We start from the raw sequence: 11,108 nt of genomic DNA on the forward strand, positions 1-11,108 counted from the left end.
CAGAATGTACTTTTTTTTAAAGACTTAAATCTAGCCACATATTATTTGCAAATGAAAGAAACAAAAGATAAAGAAATAGAGTAATAGAAAACGCCAAGCTGGACCTCATGGTAAAAGCTTGTAATCTTGATCCTCAGAAGACTGAGGTGGGGTCATAAATTCCAGGTCTCCCTGAACTAAAAAGTGAGTTCAAAACCAGTTTGGACAAATCAATGAAATAATGTCTCAAACAAACAAAAAAACAAACAGCTTAGGAATATAGTGTGGTGGTAGAATGCTTGCCGAGTATGAGTGGGGCCTGGACTCAAACCCTAGTAACACACACACACACACACACACACACACGAGTAGTTAACTGAGAAGATAAAAGGATGAAGAAGTTAATTTTTTTTTTTTTTTTTGGTACAGAAAGGGAACTTTATTTTTATTTTTTTTTTTTTATTGGATGTTTTATTTACATTTCATATGTTGTCCCCTTACCCCATCCCCCACCCACCCAGGAACCCCCAATCCCCTCACACCTCCTCCTTCTTCTTAGTGGATGTAACCTCTATCTACCCCCCCACTCCCACCTCCCCACCCTCAAAACTCCCACCCCCTGGGGCATCCAGCCTTCATGAGGTCAAGGATCTCATCTTCCACCTGTGCCCAGCAGGGCCCTCCACTCTTATATATTCAGCTAAGGCCCTGGATCCCTCCATAAGTGCTCCCAGGCTGGTGGTTTAGACCCTGGGAGCTGTGGTTGGTTGGTATTGTTGCTCTCCTCATGGGGCCACAAATCCTTTCAGCTCCTTCAGTCTTCACTCTAACTCCTCCATTGAGAACCCCATGATCACTTCAATGGCTAGTTGTGAGCATCTGCCTCTGAATATGTCAGACTCTTGAAGACCTCTGAGGAGACATCCATATCAGGCTCTTATCAGCATGCACTTCCTGACTTCCACATCAGCATCTACCTTTGGTGACTGCACATGGGATGGATACTCAGGTGGAAAGGTCTTCAGACGGCCCCTCCTTCAGTTTTTGTCCCTTGCTTTGTCTCCATATTTGCTCCCTTGAGTATTTTGTTGCTCCTTCTAAGAAGGACCGAATCACCCCCACTTGGTCTTCATTCTTTATGGACTTCATGTGGCCTGTGAGTTGCATCTTGGGCATTTTAAGGTTCTGGGCTAATATCCAATAATCAGTGAGTGAATACCATGTGTGTTCTTTTGTGATTGGCTTACCTCACTCAGTATGATAATTTCTAGTTCCATCCATTTACCTAGGAACCTCTCAAATTCATTGTTTTTAATAGCTGAGTAATACTCCATTGTGTAAATATACCACATTTTTTTAATCCATTCCTCAGTTGAAGGACATCTGGGTTCTTTCCAGCTCCTGGCTATTATAAATAAGGCTGCTATGAACATAGTTGAGCATATGTCCTTATTATATGTTCGAGCACCTTCTGGGTATATGCCTAGGAGTGGTATAGCTGGATCCTCGGGTAATGCTATGTCCAATTTTCTGAGGATCCGCCACACTGATTTCCAAAGTGGTTGCACCATCTTGCAGTCCCACCAACAATGGAGGAGTGTTCCTCTTTCTCCACACCCTCGCCAGCATCTACTATCACCTGAGTTTTTAATCTTAGCCATTCTGACTGGTGTGAGATGGAATCTCAGGGTTGTTTTGATTTGCATTTCCCTGACGACTAAGGATGCCGAGCATTTCTTTAGGTGCTTCTCGGCCATTCGAGTTTCTTCTGTTGAAAATTCTTTGTTAAGCTCTATACCCCATTTTTTAATAGGGTAATTTGGTTGCCTGGAGTCTAATTTCTTGAGTTCTTTGTATATATTGGATATTAGCCCTCTATCAGATGAAGGATTGGTAAAGATCTTTTCCCAATTTGTTGGTTGTCATTTTGTCCTATTGACAGTGTCCTTTGCCTTACAGAAACTTTGCAATTTTATGAAGTCCCATTTGTCAATTCTCGATCTTAGAGCATATGCCATTGGAGTTCTGTTCAGGAACTTTTCCCCTGTGCCCAAGTATTCGAGGCTTTTCCCCACCTTCTCTTCTATTAGTTTCAGTGTATCTGGTTTTATGTGGAGGTCCTTTATCCACTTAGATTTGAGCTTTGTACAAGGGGATAAGAATGGATCAATTTTCATTCTTCTACATGTTGTCCTCCAGTTGAACCAGCACCATTTGTTGAAAATGCTGTCCTTTTTCCACTGGACAGTTTTAGCTCCTTTGTCAAAGATCAAGTGACCATAGGAGTGTGGGTTCATTTCTGGGTCTTCAATTCTATTCCATTGGTCTTCCTGCCTGTCTCTGTACCAATACCAGGTAGTTTTTATCACTATTGCTCTGTAGTACAGCTTGAGGTCAGGGATGGTGATTCCTCCCGAAGTTCTTTTATTGTTGAGAATAGTTTTCGCTATCCTAGGTTTTTTGTTATTCCATATGAATTTGAGAATTTCCTTTTCTAACTCTGTGAAGAATTGAGTTGGGATTTTAATGGGGATTGCATTGAATCTGTAGATTGCTTTTGGCAAGATGGCCATTTTTATTATATTAATCCTGCCAATCCATGAGCATGGGAGATCTTTCCATCTTCTGAGATCTTCTTCAATTTCTTTCTTCAGAGACTTGAAGTTCTTGGCATACAGGTCTTTCACTTGCTTGGTTAGATTCACACCAAGGTATTTTATATTATTTGCAACTATTGTGAAGGGTGTCATTTCCCTAATTTCTTTTTCAGTCTGTTTATCTTTCATGTAGAGGAAGGCTACTGATTTGTTTGAGTTGATTTTATAACCAGCCACTTTGCTGAAGTTGTTTATCAGGTTTAGGAGTTCTCTGGTGGAAGTTTGGGGGTCACTTAAGTATACTATCATATCATCTGCAAATAGTGATATTTTGACTTCTTCCTTTCCTATTTGTATCCCTTTGACTTCTTTTTGTTGTCTAATTGCTCTGGCTAAGACTTCCAGTACTATATTGAATAGGTAGGGGGAGAGTGGGCAGCCTTGTCTAGTCCCTGATCTTAAGGAAGTTAATTTTAAGAAGCACCTTGGAGTGTAGTTCTATTATTGTTGCTGTGATAAAATCTCATGGCAGAAGTAACACCTACGAGAAAGGGCTTATTTGGCTCACAGTTCCGGGTTACAGTCCATCATGGGGGAAATCAAGCTGTCAGAAAGTTGAAGCAGCTAGTCATACCCACAGTCAAGAACAGCAATGGATTAATGCTGTGTACCTACTTGTGCTCAGCCCCTCTCCCTCTTCATACATATAGAGACCAGGACCCAAATCCAAGAACTGTCTACATGAGTGGGTCCTCCTGCTTCAATTAACAAAATCAAGACAATCTTCTGCAGATCTGGCTACAGGTCAATACCATCAAGACAATTCCAATTGAAATTCTTTTCCCAGGTAATTCCAAATTATATCAAGTTGACAATTAAAACCAATCACCATAGAGTAGATTTTAGGTGAGATTAACAGTGAAATTAGCAAGCTTTTAGTAGAAAAGATCACCCTAATGTAGGCAGACGTCATCTAATCAAGTCCTGTATACATGAAGATGGCCAAATTCTACCAGACTATCTCAATATCAGCTCCCCTAAATATCTAACCTTCTGATCTGATACCAACTATTTGGATCTGATACTATTTATAATATGCTTCTGTTTCTCTACAAAGGAGGTATAAAGTAGGCAATTTCATAATGGTAAAGAACAGTAGGTGAGTTGGGGATGGTGATTTTAATCCCACCATTCCGGAGGATTTGTGGGAGCTCTTGAGAGTTCAAGGCTAGCCTGGTCTACATATTGAATGTCAGCCAGAGCTACATAATAGACCATGTCTCAAAAAAATTACAAGCATATATATATATGTGTGTGTGTGTGTGTGTGTGTGTGTGTGTTGTCTGAGGTAGAAATTTCTGTTTTCTTTGGAAACTCAGTTGTGTCACATGATGCTTTCCTGGAAACTGTATTGTAAGAGGATGTTTTGCTGAAGGGAGAGGTCATGTGATGCTTTGCTGGAGCAGATGCTTGGGAGAGTGTGTGATGTTTGAAAAGAGTTATAAGTAGAACCCCCGCAGACAGTGAAAGGATGCTCTTGCATTGCTATACCTTACAACACTTTGCTGGATTTTGCTGGCCTTGCAATGCTTTGCTGCTTTTTGCTCGTCTTCTTTGTAGAGAGAAATATGCCAAAGGACTTTTCATGGTATTCCTGCTGATTCATGTCATTTCTGCTGACTCTTGTCAATTTGGCTGAACCTTGTGGTTTCTGCTGGATTGATCCAATGCTACTGATTCTTGTTTGGTGTTTGCTATTGGACTGGACTGCTGATATCCTGACAATGAAGATGGAATTACCCCAAAGAACTACTTGTAAAGTAATCCTTTAATCCCCTTGTCTACAACCCCCTTGTCCTACAAACCTTTTTTTTCCCTACCTCTTATTGATGGGCGAGAATGGAGGTCAAACATTCTAGAACCCTAAATAAAATAGGGTTTGAAAAACCTAAACCTACAGTGACTTGAATAAGAATGTCCTATAGGTTCGTATAGGTGTGGCCTTGTTGGAGTAGGTGTGGCCTTGGAGAAATATTTCACTGGAAGAGGCCTTTGAGGTTTCAAAAAAAACATGCCATACCCCATCTCCCTTTCCCCCTCCCTCTGCCTACAGATCAGGCTGTAGCTCTCAGATATGGCTGCAACAACAACTGCCTACAAGCCGCCATGTTCTCTGTTATGATGATAATGGACTAAACCTCTGAAACTGTAAGCAAGCCCTTAATTAAGCGCTTTCCCTATACTAGTTGCCTTGGTCATGTAGTCCCTTCACAACAATACAACAATGTCTACAGCATAAGCCATCCAGAAATGAAGAGGTCTGATCTAAACAATACACATTCAAAACAGACTGCATAAGAGGGTAGAGTAATGGAGATGAAGTTTTGAAAAAAATCAGAATAGTAAATCTGAGAAGATATCTTTACAAATGTTTATTAAGGTAGATAAGAAATAAATAAGGGGATAGTTGAAGACTAATGAGCTTTGCCTTCCTGTCTTTCAGTGTATCTAACTTTGTCTAGAAAACAAATACCCACTTTATTGATAGAGTTCTCAGGGAACATTTGTACTAGTACATTATGTGCTTGGGTCACAAAAGGAGCCTCAAAAAAATTCTAAGAAATTAAGCTTGCACAAATTATATTCATTTAGAAAAAGCAACAATAACAAAAGGTGATATTTAAAAATATCTATTAATAAAAATTAATATCTTTTAAATACTTAAAAAGTACTTAGTATTTAAAAGAAATCAAAAGATAAACTATAATAAATTTTTTTGATTATGTCTCTGTGGCAAAATTTTAAATCCCGGATGAAAAAGACTTTCTTTAACAATTTAATAGTTTATTCCTGTTGGGAATCTGAAAGTAAAAATCAACTCAGGACTTTAATTATCTAACATTTATGGTAGTTTTGGACTACATAAATGTATCAAACTTGGCTTGAAATCAGGTGTGTAGTCACTGGAATTATTTACTTAACACTTAATCATTCTACCTGGAGCCAAGGTTCATTTTGAAAAGGCTTGTATTTTCAGTGTCATTCTAAGATGGTTTGGATGAGATCATGTGTTAGAGGATTGGTCTTCGGTGGGATAGTATTGGAGGGCAGTAGAACCCTTTAGACCTAGACACTACTGGGAGGAAACGAGATCACAGGGGTATTGGTTTTTGAAGGTAGTATTCCTGGCTTGTTGGTTAGTTTTTTCAGAATGGCTTGTTGCAGTTGGGGAGATCCTGAGTCAGTAAGGTGCTTGCCACATAAGAATGAGGACTTGAGTTCAGACATCCAGCATCCACTTAAAAAGTGAGAGGTATCTGTGATCCTACTGTTGGACACAACCTCTTTCGAACTAGGAAGGGTAGTTTAAGACTAAAGTAATTATCTATTATTATTTAAAATTTTGGAGGAAAGGGATCTATTGATGCTTTCAAAATTTAACTACCAATTAGAATTTTAAAAAGAAATCAGGACATCAAGATAACTTATCAGCATAGATAAGTTATATTACTCTATATTAGAAAATGGCTGGGCATGGTGGCACATACTTTTAGTCCTTGGGAAGCACTGGCACAAGAATCTCTCTGTAAGCTCCAGTCTAGGCCAGCCAAGGCTACATAGAAAGAGCTTGTCTCAAAGAGAAAAAAGTTGGGGGAAAAAAGGAAAGCAAAAAGTAGAAAGTGGCATTTTAATGTCAAGAAAAATCACACAACATCTATAAATTAATAAAGAATGAAGACGTCTAGGAGCTGGTGTACAGCTCAGTGCTAGAGTGCTGGTGGAGCATGCCCAGGACCTGGGCTTTCATTCTCAGCATGCACACCCCTATCAAGATTTATTACTATTAAAGGACATTAGAAAACAGCTCAATAAATAAAGCAAAATATCATGCTAACAGATGGGCTGATTTAAATGTAAACTATTTAATTCCTCTAAAATTAATTTACAGATCAATATAATTCTAATAAAACTTTGAGAGATTTTTGGAGTGAAACCAGTAGAATAAATTGTATCTGGCAAATATTTCAGGGCAATTTTAGAAAGCAAAACAAAGCAATTGAAATCTTTAAGCCAAGGGAGCAAAATACAAAGTTAGACCTGTGTATACACAGGGGTTTGACATATAGGGTCTGGATGCCACAAATTTCTGAAGAAATGATGAATTATTTAGAATTAGATATTGGAAATAAGAAAATACAAGAGATTCATATTTTTATTACAGAAGAAACTCTGACTATATTAAATATAAATGTCAAATATGCAAGAAAATATAGAACACCAAGAAAAGAAAATTTCTTTCATAAACACTATAGGCTAGGTTCTCTGGAAAACAAACTCAAAAGACTTCAGATGGAAGTTTATCAGATCTTGGAATCCAGACATATGGAGGATTAAAGGAAGCAAGCTAGGTGGTACAGTTTTCACAGAAGCTTCCGCTGATCTCCTGAAAGAAGCATGGTGCTGGGACAGGCCCTGCAGAGGTTGGGCAGAACTTCTGTTATTTGTATTGACACATGTTGGGAAGCAGGCTACCCTAAGGAAGAGGCACCACTGATCAGGAGCAACGCTGGACCTGCTGCTGCTCTGAGAGTGGGTGTACTCATATCTCACACCCAGAATGAGATGATTGGATCATATAGTACTCTATTTTTAATATTGTGAAGATCTGCAGCACTGTTTTCCATACAGCAACACCATCTTACATGCTCACTAACACTAATGAATATGAGGTGGTAGCTCAGTGTTGGTTGTTATTCCTTTAATCCAATTTATTTTAAAGGTAAAATTAATACCAGGCATGGTGGCCCATTGTAGATGGAGGTGTTTCCCTAATTGGCTTTTGATTTTGTCAATAAAGATGGCAGAAGCCGATCCTTGGGTAAAGGAGGATTTCCAGGTCATAGGAGGAAGAGGGGTAGCCTCCGCCACCGGTGGAATTCTGATATAGGATAGCTGATGAATTTAGGGCAATAGATTCCGGGCCCAGCAGTTGTGTTATCTGGCTAGTTTTAAAATATTAATGCTGTCTGGCGTTTTCCATCCTTGGAGGTGGGCAGGAGAAAAGGCACAACTGGGGCAGACTTTGGTGGAGCTAGCCGCCGGGTGGTTGACTTGTGGAGAGATAGTGCACTTTCCTGCGTTCATGGGAAAAGCATCAGAGCTGAATGAGACTGGGCAGCTTGACTAAGCTAGCCTTTGGGGCAGAGTAAGACAGCTGTTGCTGGCAGCTGATCTCGGAGCATATCCAGGGCTATAAATTACGTGCTACAGCTCACACCTTTGAAATCCAGCACTCAGGAGGTAGAGGCAGAGGCAGGTAATCTCTTGAGTTCAAGGCCAGCCTGGTCAAAACAGTGAGTGATAGGTAGCCAAGGATACATCATAGAGGGACAAAACAAACAAACAAACAAACACCTAAACAAACTGCCCAATCAAAGGGGGAAAAATCCCCAAAACAACAACAAAAACACAAAAACTTCCCCAGAATAAAATTATCTTATTATAAAAGCAACACATGCTCATTATAGAAAGTTGAGGAAAGGAAGGAAAGTATAATGAAGAAAATCTCTTGCACTTCTGATATTTCAAGATGATTGGTGTTAACGTTTTTAGCTTGGTCTTCAGAGTTTTGTTTTGTTTTTTTTTTCTGCCCATATATACCCATGGCTACTGATAAAATTCATCAAAAGGCCTCCTGTTTTCTTATGAATATATCCTGTACCAGGTCCTACCTGCCCCTGAGTGAAAGCACCCTAAACAACTTGCATAGCTATATTTTAGCTTTAAATGTACTTAAAATCATAATCCTGAGAGCATACTATTTGGTAGACTAAATGTGGTTAGAACAAAACTTACTTAGTTCCTATTGGAGAGTTGTTTATGAAGTTTTCCTGCCAAAAATACTTGTACATAAACCGTCCTACATATTTACAATGTTTTCTTTTGATACATTTCTAGAAATTACCTTGAAAACAAACTGTTTAATGACTGCTTATTGTACTGTCTGAATTGTGTTCAGAAATGAAAATATATTGTCACAATGCAGTGAAATAAATGCACTCATTACCTCTTTTCAAAGAGAACGTTAAAACACAAGACTTGAATTTACTTGATTAGGGTCACAGAAATGGAAAAGGTAGGCCTGGAACTTGAATGGATAGCCTGGGCTATGGTGATTCAAGTACAGGATAGATAGATGCTAGAAGAGTTTAAGAATAAGTACACCTTATATCACTAGTGAAAGAGAGCCTGACCATTAGATTATTTCCAAAAGGAGCTGAAATCATCCAAAAACAAACTTTTTTGTTTTGTTTGCTTGTTAGAATATTTTCTTGTCAGGACAATTATTATTCTAACAGGATGTACAGTGTTTGTTACTGAGCTTAACTCTAGAGGATAATACAAATTTACATTTAATCTATGGATGGCAATGTTTTCGTGTCCTTTTAGTTTAGATTTCAAGGCACCCAGGACAATGCTTCTCTGTGCTTTACTTTAGGATCCTTAGACAGAGGTGATGGCCTTTGTCTACTTCTTCATGTGGATGTTAAGGTCGATAATCTAGTGAGCTCTTTGAATTAAAATGTACGAGAGTTAATGGCAGAATATTACTTTCCCTTTTAAATTTAACTCAAAATTTCTGTTATTTTAAATAGAACAAATTTAGAAACACAAGATACCACTTTATATAACTGCACTTACAAATGGGAGTAAAAGCAGGGCGAGTGAGGAATGTTCGGCTTCTTCATTAAAGAAGTCTAATTTCAGTGTCTTAATATGTATAATTTAGCCAAAGAGAGTATACAGGAACAACACTGGGAAGAAAAAAAATAAATTTTAAAAGGCTAACATGTTACTAATTGTGTTATTTGGCCTTTTATTACTGTAACAAAATACTTAGATCAACATAAAAAGAGGGAAGGTTTATTTTGGCTCACAGTTCATTATCAATTGCTCAGTTGCTTTGGCCCTGTGACAGCATAGCACACCGTTGTGGATGCTCATGACATTTGAGAAAATTCTTACTTCATAGTTATTGAGACTGTAATGTTTATGTTCCTCAAGTCCCCAAAGAGTGCTTGGCACACAAAAGTTACCCAAGTTCAATAAAGGAATGATCTACCCACATTCCAAAGGCAGAGCAGACCTGTGACCTGCTGTGCATAAAACCCTGCTCTCTTAATTTCTCTTCCCCCCGCCCCTCCCTCCCGTTTTATATTCAGGAACCATTTCTTATCTACAGGTGGTAAAAGTGAAAGCTGGTGGTTGGGGGACAGTGGCGGGCGGCAGGGTTGGTGGTGGTAGTGATGGTGGTGATGTTCAGGTAGTGGGAGAAAGCATGACATTTGTATCAGCCAGTTGCTATGGGTGCAAAGAAAATTAGAAAACTAGATCTGCCCGATTTTTGGTTATCTCCGGATGTCATTCATGCAGAACAAAGGAAGACACTTCCTTAGAAGCAGGATTTGGTGAGGCGCCAGTAGGATGCTGTGGTGGAAAACCTCCACATCCGCTTTTTGCAGACTGTAGTGTAGCTCCATCCGGTGGGAGGAGGACTCACTTCAAGTTTCAGCCACACTAACCACTGAGCAAGGCAAATGCCAAGAGAGCTGCTAACCAAGATCCAGATTCCTCCTATGGGATTTAAAGTACAGGAAACCAAGCCGGGACAGGCGGTCCAAGCACATAGGGGCGTGGAGACTGAAGAGGAGTGCTGGCGTGGCATGCTGCTTTCAGTCCTTAGGCAAAGGTCGCCCCAGGTCGAGGGCTGGGCCCTGGAAGAGGGTAAGGTACCACGCAGTGCCAAAGGGCCACCACCTCCCTACTGTTCTCGATTCTTCTGGAGAATTCTGAGTTGCGAACTTTCATCCTTGCCCTGGACTGTTCATATTAAACTGCCCTTTCTTTTTTGCTGGAGGTGGGGTGGCAGTGGGGACAGTTGCCAGTGAATGAGCGACACACACCTATGGAATACCCTCAAACTCACAAATAAGGCCCGAACGGCTAAAATTACCCCTAAGAAACTAAACTGCAAAACTGCAACTCTTGCCTCCTTGCTGGGACTAAATGGCCTCCTGTTCATGCCAGCGAGTTTTCCAGTCGAACGACAGGAGACTCAAATCTACAGGGACCGTCCTGTCATGTTAAAGTTCAAATATCTGAGGAAAAAGAGAACAAGCGAAGGGAATCCGCGTGAGGCGATGCGTCAAGCTCCGCACTCAAACCTTCTAGAAGTGGGAAATCTAAGACGTCCGCGCGTCGCGGTGTGCAGCTTCCTTTCCTCTCAAAACCCTAGAAACCAGCGGTGCGTGCCTGCTTGTCAGGAGTGGTGCTGGAGGAGAGACGAAGCTTGCCGGAGAGGCGAGCCCCCAAGGGCGAGGCGTCCTCTTAGCGCTCCAGTTCAAGTTTCGGTGGAAACTTTCTCGCAGAGGCTCCGCCCCCTTCACCTAGGAAACCCGTGCGCGTTGTAGTGCACGCAATCTGAGTCTCTGGAGCACCTGGCAGAGGCGGGTCTGGGAGGCAGGGCGGGGC

The sequence above is a fragment of the Grammomys surdaster genome, unplaced genomic scaffold (assembly GCF_004785775.1).
Source record: "Grammomys surdaster isolate TR1022 unplaced genomic scaffold, NIH_TR_1.0 125834, whole genome shotgun sequence".
Classification (NCBI taxonomy): Eukaryota; Metazoa; Chordata; class Mammalia; order Rodentia; family Muridae; genus Grammomys; species Grammomys surdaster.